Source organism: Cricetulus griseus, chromosome 2 (genome assembly GCF_003668045.3).
Source record: "Cricetulus griseus strain 17A/GY chromosome 2, alternate assembly CriGri-PICRH-1.0, whole genome shotgun sequence".
NCBI classification, from domain to species: Eukaryota; Metazoa; Chordata; class Mammalia; order Rodentia; family Cricetidae; genus Cricetulus; species Cricetulus griseus.
In genome coordinates, this window is record NC_048595.1 from 302,215,367 (window position 1) to 302,231,692 (window position 16,326).

Sequence of the window (16,326 nt, forward strand, 5' to 3'; positions counted from 1 at the left end):
TCCTTGGAGGTCCCAGCAGGCGGCAGCCTGACTTGTGAGCCTTTGTGCCACACTTCGTGTGAGCTCCTGCTTATGCTCAGGGCTACCTAACCCCTCAGGGTTGGCCTCCTTGGGAAATGTGTTGTAAGTTCTTCATGGTAAACACCAGTCTCCTTTTTCTACTCCATTTTTAAAGCCGTTTCTTCTGGAAACTTTCCACCACATGAAGATAAAATTCTCAAACAGGGACAGACTAGTTGCATGTATCCCAAAAAGATGAGAATATTTTCTTCCCAGGCTTCACAGTGGTAGCCATTCTGTGTGAGACATACTGGGAAACCTGAATAAAATATTAGACAAAGGGTGGAGCTTAATAACTTTTCTTTTTGTGGGTATATGGTGAGACCTCTTGTATGCTAGCTATGTGCTGTGACACTGAGCTACACTCCTGGCTCAGCAACTCTACTACTACTAATAAAAGAGAAAAGGGAAAGAATGAAGGGATAAAATTATAACAGATGTAGGTTAGAGGAGGTTTTTTGTTTTTTGTTTTGTTTTTTTTTTTTTTTTTTTTTAGAAAACAATTCTTCATTGACTCTTTGGGAATTTCACATCATACTCCCTAGTTGCTCAACTCCCATTACCTCCATATCCACCCCTTACCCTGCAGCATGCTCCCCGCCCCCAAATTAATTAAAAACAAAACAAACACCTCGCTCCTCCATCTTCCCAATACCTCTTCATTCACCCTAGTGACATCAGGAGCTGCAGTGTTCACACAGGATACCCTTTTATCCAATCAGCCCCACCCACAAAATGTTCAATGCAGTGAGTCATTGGTCTGGTTCAAGGTCTCTGGCACATCATCATCACTGGGCCCTCACCAAAACTCCTCTGGGATCCTGCTGTTGCCCCTAGTCAAGGAGATCCTATGGTTATCCTTCTACAGAACCAATCCCTTCACCACTCCAGCAGGTTGTAGCTGGGGTAGATGTTAGTGTGTGCCAGCCCAAGGCCCAGGAGGATGTAGGTCTGGATGGTAGCTGAGCTGTTCTGTCTGGGCCACCGGGACCACCTCCGTAGGTGAAGCTCTCCTAGGCCCATGGTGAGGGGTGGGACCATTTCTCCTGAGTGTGGAGGCCAACTGTTCCATGGGGCAAGCCCTCCTGTTGCAGTGTCCAGGGAGGAGCAGGGCCAGCTATCCCAAGGCCAGAGAGGGGTGGGCCAGCTCAGCACAGCCCTCAGATTTCAACATGCATGGTTCCTATGATCTCCTGTGGTAATACAGGCTATGGACATCAAGACAGACCCTGGATGCAGTAGTGTCATGGACCCAGACATGGCCCTCTGTTGCAGCCTGGGCCCAGATGTCATCATGGCACCTTGTGGCAATGCAGGCCACTCAGATCTGTATGGCCTTGGCTGCAGCATGACCCTCAGATTCCCATCCAGCCTCAGGTGGCAGCCCAGACCCTGAGTATTTGCATAACCTTCGGTGGTATCAGGAGCCATAGACATCAACCCAGACCCTGTCTGCTATAGGGACACAGACCCAGATATTGCCCTCAGCAACAGCCCATGCCCAGATGGCATCTTGTCCCCCAGTGGCAGCAAAGGCTACTCAGATCAACAAAGCCCCAGACACCAAAATGTCCACAGGTGACAGCCCAGACCCATGGTCTTGGTGGCAACATGGGTCTTGGATGTCAACACAGAGCCCTGCTGTCATAGGAACATAGACCCAGAAACGGTCCTTGCAGCAGGGCGCCAAGTATTGCGTGCGCTCAAAGATGATACATAGGCTGTAATGCTAAGATTTCTTTATTCAGATAAATACCAGCCCAAACGCAAGCCAGAGCATGCCCAGAGGCCGTAAGCTAGCGTGGCCAGAGAGAAGGGACCTTCGTGTGTCTGCAGCCCTTTAAGAACCTATCCTGACCTCCCCTTGACCCCGCCCTGATAGGCGTGGTCAAGCACACCAGTAGCCAGCCCTTAGGCAGTGGTTACAGTGTCTTCCTACACAGACACTATACTACCCCGGGTGGCAAGCAGGCTCCCAACATCAACACACCCCTCACAGCCCTTGCTTCTTCAGAACCTCCTCTTACCACAGTACACGAACCACTCCATCACTCTCTCCCATTTCTCCACCACATACTTGCTCATCAGAATGGCACCCACCTGCCTCGTGCTACAAGGTGCTGTGCCGGCCTGTGGATTCTTCAGGGAGGCTGGAACATGAGGATCCAGGCTGCTTCATGGGTGTCTTTCACCCACCTGAGCCACATGGCATCAGGAGGACTGTGGATCACTTAATGATCTGTTTCATGTTAGTTCATATAGAACTTCTTATTCATGTTCCTTTTAATAGTTAAATATCCATTCCATAATACTTGTGAGTATATTGATCCTGCTTTCTGTTCATGAATACTTTGAATGTTTACAACTGTTTTCAAGCTGCGTGGATAGCCTCATATTTAGTTCATGCACGAATACAGGCATGTCTACAGGAAAGGTCTGAGAAGTACGAAAATGCGCCAGGGGCTGGAGAGATGGCACAGAGGTTAAGAGTGCTTATTGTTTTTCTAGAAGTTTCATTCCCAACACCCGTGCCTGGCTCACATTTGCCTGTAACTGCAGCTCCATGGATCTGACTCATTCTTCTCACCTCCAAGTACCAAGTACCTCTCCATACAGGCAACACACACACACACACACACACACACACACACACACACACACACACATTTTTAAAATTAATTTTTTAAAAAAAATCTGATTCAAAAGGTTTGTACACTTCAATTTTGATGTTTACAGTCTCCACAGATTCCCAAAGAAATTTTTCTAAGTTATCTAACTGCCAATGGTGTTGAAGGAAACCTTATTCTGCTGCCCTTACCACAGTTCGTTTTAATTAGCAAAGTTGTATCTTTGCAAACCCAGTTTGCAGAAAACTGGCATGTTGTAGTTTTATTTTGAACATTTATCTTATTTTTAGGGTTCAGTGAGTCATGTGCAAAGCTAGTTACAGATCTTGAAGTGGCCTATACTCTTAGATAGTTTAGGGTCCATTATGTATAAACCAGTATTACAGCAATACACAGAATGTATATATTATATAGGGTGGCTAATTTTTATATCCTCTCATTTCATATAACATATCTTGTATTTTACTGAATCTTTTCCTGTATAGAGTTTATCATGTAACTTTCCAAGTGCATTCGTGCATTTTCTCATCCTAAGCCATGAAAGTTCTTCCTGTGATTCTTAACTTCAGCTTTGCATGTTCACTTTAACTCTGATATTCAAATATTGTATCTTTAAATGCTTAAGGATTTTTTTCAGATTTTTTTTAGAGTTTCTCTTCTCTTTAATAGTTTTCATACTTTACAGAAAAATACTTTTTAAGTTTGATTTTCTGTTGAATCGCTGAAGTCTCTCTTCTTTTCTACACTCCTGTTTTCTCTCCCTGTCTGTCTTTTTCTCTCCCTCCCTCCTCTTTCTTTTCTACCCCTCACCCTTTGGACTCATCTAAGCTGTTGCCACAGCAATCACTTTGTATAATTAGATGCCCCAATTTGGGAAGGAAAGAGAAGAATTTTTTTCAGGAGCATTATGGTTTATTAAACTAAAAGAACCATTATTTTGTTCCTGCTCTGGATGTTGTCTTGATGTTGTATGTAGGTGGCAGCTAAAAATAACCCTATTAATATTCTCCTCTATGTCGTATTCACTAGCATGTTTAGTGCCTCATTACTAATGAGAATTCATCAAAAAATAATGTAGAATGCTTTGTTTCTGATGGTTGTAATAAGAGCACAATTTGAGTTCAAAGACATCTTGTGAATCTACAAATATGAATATCTAAATACAACTTGCTTGATTATAAGAAATATAAAGCAGACAAAGGGAGAGGGTATGAAATGTCTTTTTATTTATCCAAGCCACCCAAATGCCACTTGCAGGCCTACTGCTAGCTACAGAATAGTGTGACTCGAAGAATAGAGCTGAGATTAATATGTCATTTTCTGTTCTGTGCAATATTTCTTACACAGTTGGGGCACTAAGAATGACATGAATATTCTCTATATTTCAAAAGAGGGAGGGAAACACTTGAACGTTCTCACTATAAAGAAAAACAAATATTCAAGGAGATGAATTTAACCAAGTTTAAGCAGTGTACAATGTATACACATAAAATGAATAAGTAAATTAAAACTCAGTGAAATGCTTCTTTAAATTTTTAAAACAGGGAGCGATGCCCACATCCAAGCGAGACAAGAAAGTTTCCTTGACAAAAACTGCCAACAAAGGCTTGGAGCTGAAGCAGAACCTGATAGAAGAGTTTCAGAACTATGTGGGCACCTGCAAGTACCTCTTCATCATCTTCTCTATGGCCAACATGAGGAACAGTAAGCTGAAGGACATCTAGAATGCCTGGAAGCACAGCGGATGTTCTTTGGCAAAAACAAGGTGATGATGGTGGCCTTAGGTCGAAGCCCATCTGACGAATACAAAGACAACCTACATCAGGTCAGCAAGAAGTTGAGAGGTGAAGTTAGGCTCCTATTTTACCAAGCACACAAAGGAGGAGGCGAACGAGTGGTTCACAATGCATACAGAAATGGATTTTGCTCGAGCTGGGAACAAAGCAACTTTAACCGTGAGCCTGAATCCAGGGCCCCTGAAGCAGTTCCTTCATTCCACGGAGCCACAGCTGAGGCGGCTAGGCCTGCCCATTGCTCTTAAGAAAGGTGTGGTGACCCTGATGACTATGAAGTGTGCAAGGAAGGCCATGTGCTGACCCCAGAGCAGGCCCGTGTCTTGAAGCTTTTTGTGTATGAGGTGGCTGAATTCAAAGTGACATCAAATACATATGGGATGCCCAGTCGGGAAGGTTCCAGCAGATGAACGATAACCTGCCGGAGAGCACACCTAAGTCTGATGGAGACTCCGAGGAAGAAGATGACAGCTGATTCTAGGACATGGGACTAAGGCCTTGCAACAAGTTCTGCCTCTCCAGTGGACCATCAGGGCTGCTGTCACTCCTCTGAAGAGAGCAGCTATTTATTTTGTTATTGATAAAGACAATGGAGGATTCTGGGGCAGGACTTTGTTTCTACAAAGAATAAAGTTTGGTCCACAAGGTTTTCCTTGTAGACAGCAAGAGACTTTTCCTAGAACACATGCCTTCAGCTTTGTGCTTCTGTTACAGGCTGCACAGCTCAGCTCCTTGGCAGCACAGCACTGCAGATAACTGACAGCACAATGGACACACACACACACACACACACACACACACACACACACACACACACACACAGACAGACGCAGGGAGGAGTATATAACTTAAAATCAAAGGTGTAGCATGGATAATACAAACCCAGAGACAGATATTGGGGCTCAAGCTGAAGATCAGAAAGGCAAATGGCAAAAAGCCAAGGCTGAAATGGAGATCCTGTCTTCCCTGTGTCTGGAAACTGAATCTGAATCTCACATGAGACCCATTGCTTTTTCCTTGTATACCTCTTTCATGCTGGGATTGGAGGTGTGAGCTCTGTTACTTTTAAAACCTGATTCACTCTCATATAGCCCTAGGTGGCTTTGAACTGACAGAGACCCGTCTCCTGAGTACTGGAACTAAAGGTGTGTGCCACCCCTGCCCAGCTTCTACGGTTGTGACTAGCTTTGCATTCTGATCTTCAGTGGCTTTATTAGATCATAAACAATATGTCACCACACAAAGGTATGGATCATTTAGGTTGTAGAAACTTATTACATAGTAAATCCAAAGCAGGTTAGGTGGGCTACTACATTGTTCTCTTTAGACCAGGCTGGCCTCAATCTCAGAGATCTGCCTGCTTCTGCCTCCTTAGTACTGGGATTAAAGGCACATACCTCCTTGCCCTGCCTTATTACTTTGTTCTCTTAAAGGAGATTTAAACAGAAAGGGTGGGTACACAGCAGGACATTAAAGTCAAGTCTTAAATAACCTCAAATATAACTATGAGGTCTTGCAAAAATCCAGTGTCTTCAAATGTACAAAATTTTTTATAAAATCTTTCTCACTACAGAAGCAAGTGAAGGAGTGAAGACAACCTATTTAAAACTTGAAAATAAGACCAAAGGTGAAGCATTGCCTACATATAAACCCAATTATTATTTAATTCTATAGGAAGTATGTCATTCTTTCATTTGTTAGCACACCTTGGTTTACTGTTTGTTAGGGTTTAGGCTGCTGAATGGTAACTTATAGGCAGTTTTCAAGACAGGATTTCTCTGTGTAGCCCTGGCTGTCCTGGAACTCACTCTGTAGACCAGGTTCTCCAAATGATTTTTGTCTAGTAAAAAACTCTAATTTTAAATATTCGCTCATTTTTGACTATACAGCGTTAAGATGTAGAACTTTAAAACTTAAACTTATTCTAGACCTTTAGTAACTGGCATGACTCCTCTACCTTTTCTGTGAATCAGCTACCCTGTCTTTCTGGTCTCCTTCTGAAATAGTTAAATAGAGCTTGGAAACATTCATTCTATGTATGATTGGCATATCTTTAAGTTTTGAAAATTGTATTTTGACAATTATGAGATCTTAACCTCATTCTAAGGGGTTACATGAACTGGGTGACTGGTGTTGCCATTATTCATGACAGAGGGAAAAAGAAGAGAGAATAAATTATAAAGAATTTTAGAAGATGGCAGGTTTTGTTTTGGTATATTACATTCTATTGAAGTACAAATATATGATCCACAGATAGAAATCTAAGTTTCAAGAGTGAACTAGCTAGAGGGTTACAAATGAAACATCTAAATAATTTTAGTCATTAACATATAGATGATACTCAAAGAAAAAAGTAAACATTTGGGGGACTGATGTGGGAAAATCAACATTAAAAGAAAGTAGGGAAAGAAAGCTATGAGAATTGGCGGAGAGAGCAGTTTCAAGGAGCCCAGCCAGTGTGACCCAGCGATGCAAACTAAAAAGGAGCAATTGAACTTAGCAACTAACAAGTATGTGATAACCTAGCAAAACTTCCCAGGCAAAGGAAAGGCTCCATTTGCCATGGGTTGGGAGAAAATGAGAGTGTTGGAGATACAGATGGTGTTTAGGGAAATTTAGGTCTAAAATCTATATATTAAAGTAACAGGTTGACAGTTAATGTCTTTTCGTTTCATGTAGAATAAAGTTCCCTCCGTCATCATGGTCTATTAGGATTTGGATGAACAAAACTGTGCTTATCAGTTTGATTTCTTGTGCCATTTACTATGCTCATCATGTTTCACACTTTTCTTCCTTTTCCTGTCTCAGGGCTTTGTCTTTGCCTTTTGATACAGCCTCCTTCCAGAGGTTAGTGAGAGCACAATGAAGACATATTGCTCAGATCTTTCTTCAAGAGAACCTACTGTGAGCAGCAGAGGACATGCTTTCTAGCATCCATAAGGTCACAGACACCCTGTATTCACCCCTTTACTGGCAGTGATACATGAGTCATTGGTTAGGGTCTGTTGCAGGATATTTGTTCTCACTGACACTCTGAGACTGACAATACAGTTTAACCTTGAATCAGAGGGCAGAGTTGGCAACTAGCTGACCAGAATTAGCCATAGAGATTTTGGACAGGAAGTAGTAGAGAGGGACTTAGAAAGACTTGTGGTTCTTTTGGATTGGGGAAGGATAGAGGGGGAGAGAAAGAGAGAGAGAGAGAGAGAGAGAGAGAGAGAGAGAGAGAGAGAGAGAGAGAGAGAGAGTGTCACAGGTTTTTATCCTGTTATCTGACTCTCGAGTTGTATTTAATAATAGAGAAATATAAGTAAATGCTTCAATAGTCATATGGGATGTCAAAACTCCTGTGTGTGTCTCCTCTAAGGGATCACTTTTGTTTGGGGGCACCTTCTGAAGTGAGACTTCTTTTCTTCTTTATTTAACTGAATGATACACTTTATTCTATAATGATACTGGAATAACTGTCTAAATTGTAACAATATAATATTATTAATTGAAATCAAGCAATTAGAATAAAATGTTTTTACCATACCAAAACATATGCTGTAAGAATTTAAAACTTTGCCCATTATGCTTTTTTTTAATTCTCTCATATTATGCATCCCAACTGAAGTTTCCTCTCCCTCTACTCCTCCTAATTCCCCCTCTTCTCTAGATCCACTTCTCCATTTCCCTTGAGGCCTCCCAGGGACATCAACCAAACACAGCACAATGAGATACAATAATACTAGGCACATACCCTTATATCAGGGCTGGGTGAGGTGACTCAGGTGGCAAGGGGTCCCTAGAGCAGGCTAAAGAGTCAGAAGCACCCTATCCCACTGTTAGGAGTCCCAGAGAAACACCAAGCAAACAACCATAGCATGTGCAGAGGTTTTAGTGCAGATTTATGCAGGCTCCATGGTTGCTGCTTCAGTAACTGTGAGGCTTGACGAGCACAGCTTAGTCAATTCTGTGGGCCATGTTCTCCTGGTGTCCTCTATCCTTGTTGGCTTCTACACTTTTTCCTCCCTGCTCTTCCATGAGTTATCTAAGCTCTGAGGGGAGGGACCTAATGGAGACCTCCAATTTGGGCTAGCTCTCTACCTAATGTTTGACTGTGTGAACTGAGACTTTCTTTACTCCTTTCACTCATTGAAGTTCTGATCCAATTTTCTTTCCTGCTTTCCGCTTTCACATGTCTTAGAGAGCCTTGTTTCTGAAGGCTATGCAGACTCTGTTTGCTCTGTCTTACCCTTTCACAAGTATGTCTTCATCCCTTTTATGCCCCTTTGGCTCAGGAAGGAGGGTGGGGGGTGACTGAATGTGACATATGTGGCAACCCGCTCAGCTCAGGTGCCACTTTGCCAGACACCTTTACAAATTAATAGCACTCAGGCCCTACTTATCTCCATTTTTTTCTCCCATTTTGTTTTCTTATATTGTTGTTGTACCTTTTAATTCTTAAACTCTTTTTTTGCATGATATTTTAATCACAGATATTTTGAACATTTTTACCTTGAAAAACCTCAGTTTGCATCTCTAAAAAGAACATTTTCATGTGGACAAAAAGTATTATTAGAATGCCTGACAGAATTAATAATTTCTTTGTATAATTGAATTCATTCATATACAAATTTCCTCAATTATCTCCATAATGATTTTTACAGCTGCTTTGTCAAAACTCACATCTAAGCCAGGACAAGGCATTTTCTCGAGTTGTAATAGTCCGTAACTCTTTTAAAATCTAAGTCAATCCTTTTTTCCTACTTTGATGAGGGGCTAGGAGAGTTGTCCTAATGGATACTTTACTTTTTTTTTTATCTGATTGTTTCCTCACAGTATGCATTAAAAAAAATAGTGCCTCCATGTCTTAGTCAGGATTTCTATTTCTGTGAGGAGATGCTAAGAGCACAGCCATTCATATAAAGGAAAACATTTAATTGGCATGGCTTACAGTTCAGAGGTTTAGTCTGTTATTATCATGCAGGCAGACATGGTGTTGGAGAAGGAGCTGAGAGTCCTACATCTTGCAGACAGCAGGAAGAGACAATAAGCCATGGGCTTGGCTTGAGTGTCTGAGACCTCAAAGCCTGTCCTCCAGTACACACTTCCTCCAACAAAGCCACACCTACTCCAGCAAGGCCATATCTCTTAATAGTGCCACTGTATATGAGCTTATGGGGAAGGGCATTTTCTTTCAAACCACTACACTCTCATTAATTTCAAACTAAAAACTTCACCAGTAAAAAATGACAATAAACTCTTCCCATCTGCTGGCTCTATGAACTACTTCTAGGTATTTCCTATAAGCAGAATGTTATAAAATGTATTTGTGTGTGTGTGTGTGTGTGTGTGTGTGTGTGTGTGTGTGTGTGTGTGTGTGCCTGGCTTATTTCACTTAACATAAAGATTTTAAGTATCAAACATGTTCTAGACATTTATGGATTTCATTTCTTAAGGCCGAATGATATTTGATTATACATATATGCCATATTTCATTTACTTATTCATTTGTCCACATGTTTTGAGTAATGTGACCAATACTACCAGAGTGGATGTATAGTCAACTGTTTGAATTTCTGCTTTCATTTCTTTGGGGTATATATCTTGAGGCATGTCCTGTAGACTTATTTATTTTTAAGAATCACCATGTTTTTTCCACAGTAATATTTTATATTCCCACCTGCAATCCTATGACATAGGATCACTCCATTTGTCCCTGGCATGGACAAAGCACTGACCATCTGGGAAAGACAAAAGACCGCCTCTGAGGAACAGAAAGTAAGAGCTCTATCCCTTAAGGTTGGTACAAGCCTGAGGTTGAGAGTCTAATAAATGGGTGTTGGATTGGGTATTTTATAGGTCCTTGGACCCTCCCCTTCCCCCCTATTGGGGCTGTTTAGATAACTGCCCTCATAATGTTTCTCCTCATAATGTCTTTGTTGAAAAAAAGCCAGCATCTCAGGCAGTAGGGCCCCTTCTGCTTTCCTTGTCTACTTATATCCTTTAATTCTCCTGCAATCCCATATCCATATTAACAGTAGTTGAATTGTTTGGTTCATACCATTATGTTTTTAATTGATATGCTTATTTTACAAATAAAAAGGTAGAATTTAATGTTTCTGTTCACATGTACAGTATTTTGACCACCTCAGGGTACTTAGCATCTCCATCATTCCAAACACTTATGCATCATACTGAAATCTCCTTTCTACTTTGAAATGTACAATAATTATGACTAATTATAGCCACCTTGGAAGGAATACATTACCAGAAATCACTTGTTCCCTTTAATTATGTCTCTCTATTTGTTCCACCCAACAACCTTCACAGCCTCTGGTAACAATTCTCTATTCTAGTCTATTCTCTGCCTCTATACAATAAACTTTTTACAGAATCTACTAGACATTCTAAGCATTTAAATTCTTTGAATATTTCATTTCTGAATGGTATTTTATAGTAGTTTTGAGCAGGAGGTGCTCAACCACCACATTATCTCTCTAGTCATTTTCTTTTCTTGTTGGAACCAAATGCCAGAGGAAAGTATCTTAGGGAAGTGTGGTGACTTTTATGGGAGTTGCCTTGGTCACGGTGTCTCTTCAGAGCAATGGAACAGTGACTTGGACAGGAAGGGATGATTTTTTCTGTGGCTCACAGTTTGAGAGGACAGTCTACATCTGCAGTGAGGAAAGGGAGAAAGATGAGTAAAAACGCTCAACTCCTGGTTTTCTTTCTTTATCGTTTCTTTTTTTTTTTTTTAGATATTTTTATTTAAGTTAGAAACAAGCTTGTTTTACATGTCAATCCCAGTTCCCTCTCCCTCCCCTCTTCCCCTGCCCCCCACTAGCCCCTTATTCCATTCCCTTTCAATTCCCCAAGGAGGGTGAGGCTTTCCATGGGGGATCATTAAAGTCTGTCATATCATTTGGAGCAGGGCCTAGACTGTGCCCCTTGTGTCTAGGTTGAGAGAGTATCCCTCTATGTGCATTGGAAACCAACGTCCATTCGTATTCTAGGGATAAATACTGATTCACTGCCAGAGGCCCATAAATTGCCCAGGCCTCCTAACTGACACCCACATTCAGGGGGTCTGGATCAGTCTTATGCTGGTTTCCCAGCTATCAGTCTGGGGTCCATGAGCTCCCCCTTGTTTAGGTCAGCTGTTTCTGTGGGTTTCACCAGCCTGGTCTTGACCCTTTTGTTAATTTCTCCTCCCTCTCTGCAACTGGATTCCAGGAGTTCAGTTCAGTGTTTAGCTGTGGGTGTCTGCTTCTGCTTCCATCAGTTACTGGATGAAGGCATGTAAGGTAGTCATCAATCTCATTATTGGGAAGGGTATTTAAGGTAGCCTCTCCAGTATTGCTTAGATTGTTAGTTGGTGTCATCCTTGTAGATCTCTGGATATTTCCCTAGTGCCAGATTTTTCTTTAAACCTATGATGGCTTCCTCTATTATGGTATCTCTTATCTTGCTCTCCTCTATTCTTTCCCTGACTAGATCTTCCTGCTCCCTCATGTCCTCCTCTTCCCTCCTATTCTCCCCTTCTCTTTCTCCTATCTCCCTTTCCCCTCCCCACATGCTTCCAATTTGCTCAGGAGCTCTTGCCCCTTTCCCCTTCTCCTGGGGACCATGTATGTCTCTCTTAGGATCCTCCTTCTTTCCTAGCTTCTCTGGTGGTGTGGATTGTAGGCTGGTAATCTTTTGCTCTATGTCTAAAATCCATATATAAGTGAGTAATACCATTTGTCTTTTTGTGACTGGGTTACCTCACTCAGGATGGAATTTCAAGATTCCATTGTTTCCTTCTGTTGAGTAGTACTCCATTGTGTAAATGTACTACATCTTCTCTATCTATTCTTCAGTTGAGGGACATTTAGGTTGCTTCCAGGTTCTGGCTAATGCAAATAATGTTGCTATGAACATAGTTGAACAGATGTCTTTGTTGTATGAATGTCCATCTTTTGGGTATATGCCTAAGAGTGGAATTGCTGGATCTTGTGGTAGAATGATTACCAATTTCCTGAGGAATCTCCATACTGATTTCCAAAGTGTCTGTATGAGTTGGCTCTCCCACCATCAGTGGAGGGGTGTTCCCCTTTCTCCACATCCTCTCCAGCATAAATTGTCATTGGTGTTTTTGATTTTAGCCATTCTGACAGGAGTAAGATGGTATCTCAGAGTAGTTTTGAGTTGCATTTCCCAGATGGCTAAGGATGTCGGGTACTTTCTTAAGTGTCTTGTCAGCCATTTTAGACTCCTCTATTGACAATTCTTTCTTTATTCTGTATGTTTGGGGTTTTGATTATTATGTGGTGAGGGGACTTTTTTGTGGTCCATACTATTTGGTGTTCTGTAAGCTTTTTGTACTTTCATTGGAATGTCTTTCTTTAGGTTGGGAAGTTTTCTTCTGTGATTTTGTTGACTAGGTTTTCTGTACCTTTGAGGTGGATTTCTTTATCTTCTTCTATGCCTATTATTTTCAGGTTTGGCCTTTTCATGGTGTCCCATATTTCCTGGATATTTTGTGTTAGGGATTTGTTGGGCTTAAGGTTTTCTTTGGATTTTCTCACTTCCTCTTTTAGGGTCTCTATCATCTTTATGAGTTGTTCTCTTCTGTTTCATCTGTGTTAGGATGTTCAGGTCTTGCTGGTGTAGAGTCCCTAGACTCTGATGGCATCATGTTGGTTTTTCTGTTGTTGAATGTGTTCTTATATTGTTGTCTTTCCATCCCTTCTTCCAATAGGTGCAGGCGGGGTCTCTTCCTCTCCTGGTGGGTAGAGAACCTGGTCTAAGATTCTCTTTTGGTGGGTGTAAGCAGGCCCAATGGGTCACGGTGGGTGCAGGTGGGTCCCTCTCCTGGTGGGTGGGAGCGAGACTAGCACAGTTATGTTAGCAGACTCAATGTTGCTTGGTACCTGAGTGTCGAGTTGACATGCCTGAAGTCCCCAGGCCAGGAGATCCCAGAGTGGACAAGCAGAAGTCGGGCCTGAGACAGGGGCCCAAGCTCACATCCCCCCTCAGTGGGGACAGGAGTAGCCTTGGTTTTCTTTTTTATTCAGTCCACAACTTGAACCCAAGGAATGGCACCATTTACATTTATGGTTGCTGTCTTAGTTTGGGTTTTATTGCTGTGAAGAGACACCATGACCATGGCAACTCTTATGAAAAAAAAAACATTTAATTGAGGGTGGCTCACTTACAGTTTTAGAGGTTCAGTCCATTATGATCATGAAGGGGAGCATGGTGGTGTGCTGGCGATGTGGTGCTGGAACATCTTGCAGGCAATGGGAAGCCATCTGACTGTTGTACAAAGCCTGCCCACACAGTGACATATTTTCTCCAACAAGGCCACACCTCCTAATAGTACCATGCCCTATGGGAGCCATTTTCTTTCAAACGAACACAGTTGCTCTTTCCACCTCAGTTAACCTAATCTAGAAATGCCTTCCCAGACATACACAGGTTTGTTTCCATGGTGACTTTAAATCCCATCAAATTGACAATTACAATTAAGCATCACAGTAAGTTAACTGTTTCACTTTTAAATATAAATCACTAACCTTGAACTACTTTGCTCTCCTTGAACAATGTGTTTCTCATATTCTTTTTTAAACATTCTATCAGATTTCTGTAGCTTAGATAGATTGCTTAGGAATGACAGTATGAAAGAGATTAATGCAAATGAGGTTGACTACAAGGCTTCTTAGAAACAAATTATGTAAGGGACTGGAAGAGCAGATTGGGCAGAAGGAGAAGTTGAACTATGAGGTAACTGAGACAGAAGTTTTAGAGGGTTGCATAGTGAACCATGAAGTTGGAGAAATCTCTTGGTTTCCTTGTATGAGAAAAAAAAAAAAACAACAAGCCTTCCTCTCCTTCATATTGAAGTCTTTTGGTGGCATCTGCTTTGTGGAGAGAAATTTCCCAAGAGAAACTGAACTGTGACTTTTCAGTAGCCAGGACTCTTGGAATCTGAAGGAATAAGTTTCTTGATTCTGAAAAGGTTATGTGAGTGGTACTCCACTACATTTACTATAGCCTGATGTAGTGTTATTTTGGATTATGAGTTTTTAAAGGAATGGCATTCTTGCCCTCCCCTGATAATGAGATTGATGATTAACTTATATGCCATCCTAGAGCCTTCATCCAACAGCTGCTTGAAGTTGAAGCAGACACCTACAGCTAAACACTGAATTGAACTGGACTCCAGTTGCAGAGGAGGAGACGTGATGAGCAAAGAGGTCAAGACCAGGCTAGTGAAACCCACAGAAACAGTTGACCTGTAGAAGGGGGAGCTCATGGACCCCAGAATGATAGCTGGGAAATCAGCATGGGACTTATCCAGATCCCAAGAATGTGGGTGTCAATGAGGAGGCCTTGGAAATTTATGGGGCTTCTTGTAGTTGATCAGTACTTATCCCTAGAGTAGTAATGGACTTTGGGAGCCCATTCCATATAGAGGGATACTCCCTCTGCCTAGACACACTAGGGAGGGCCTAGGCGCTATTGCAAAGGTTATGACAGACTCTGAAGATCCCCCATAGAAGGCCTTGCCCTCTCTGTGGAGCAGAAAGGGTATAGGATGGTAGGGTGTTAGTGGGGGGTAAGGGAGGAGGAGAGGGAGAGGGAACTGGGATTGACATGTAAAACAATCTTGTTTCTAATTTAAACAAAAATGGAAAAAACGAAATGGCATTCTTATTAAATTGTATTTTCAAGAACTTTGTAATGATGTTTTGTTTCCTTTATAGCAGAGAAATAAATATTGTCTTCACTGTGCCACTGAATGCATTCATCTTTTCTCCATTTCTATTGCGTGGAATCCACTTAGTTTTTCTTCTCGAGAGTTTTTCTCCAGGTAAACATCCATCTTTGTTAGGCCAACAGTTTTTTAGGCTTCTGTTGACTTGTGAAATGTTTTCACTTAATATTGCTGCCAGAACAAATTTCTACAGTCCTGGTGACTTAAAACAACCTTACTGATGATGCCATGTTTCTATGGATTAGCTATCCAGGTATAGTAGTTGTTAAGTAAGTTGCTTGCAGGTCTGTGCAAAGCCAGACCCCTTTCAGGAGTCATTTGAAGAGGAATTTGATTGTTGAGATTGTTAATCCAAATCAGTTTCTTGACTTTGTAGAATTGATGTTCCCCCCCTTTATTTTTCAAGGCCATCTCATTAGTTTAAAAGGAAAACAGCACAGCAGGCAGGCTGTAAGTCTTGCTAGCTTCCAAGAGAAGATGGGAGAAGCAGCTAAAAAATCATGATGTTCGTAAGCCCCATTGAATTTGAGTGACTACAAACTTCTCTCTCTCTCTCTCTCTCTCTCTCTCTCTCTCTCTCTCTCTGTGTGTGTGTGTGTCTCTCTCTCTCTCTTGGATGCTGAAGGTTTTTGCTAGCTACCTTGGCTATAAAATAAAAATTCCATAATTACCACACATTGAATTTAAAACACAGGAATTAGCTCAAGAATTAAAAAAAATCTTGCACAAAGATCCAAGTAGATTAATTTTAGTAGTTGACACAGAAATATGCTTTTCAGTCTTGTCTATATTGACTAAATTGAGTTTTCCAACTTTAAGTTACCTTTGCTTTCCTTGAAGTGATTTCATTTTATGTATTAGAAACATCAAGTTTATAAGTGTGTGTGTGTGTGTGTGTGTGTGTGTGTGTGTGTGTGTGTTTGTGCCACAGTCATGGCACCTGTAGTCAGTAGACAACTTTTTGGGGTTGGTCTCTTATTCCACTATGAGTTTCTAGCAGGTTGCAGGTGGTGGAGATCAGACTGGTATAGAAGTGCTTTTAACCAATGCACTATCTTTGCTGGTCTGTTTAAACTTCCCTTTTAAAGGCGTAACTAAG

At 41.5% G+C, this 16,326-nt stretch overlaps 1 pseudogene; it reads left to right on the plus strand.

Annotated features, from left to right (window-relative positions):
• Positions 1-4,237: 4,237 nt before the first annotated feature.
• LOC100765435 lies at positions 4,238-7,115 on the plus strand (annotated as a pseudogene).
• Positions 7,116-16,326: the final 9,211 nt, after the last annotated feature.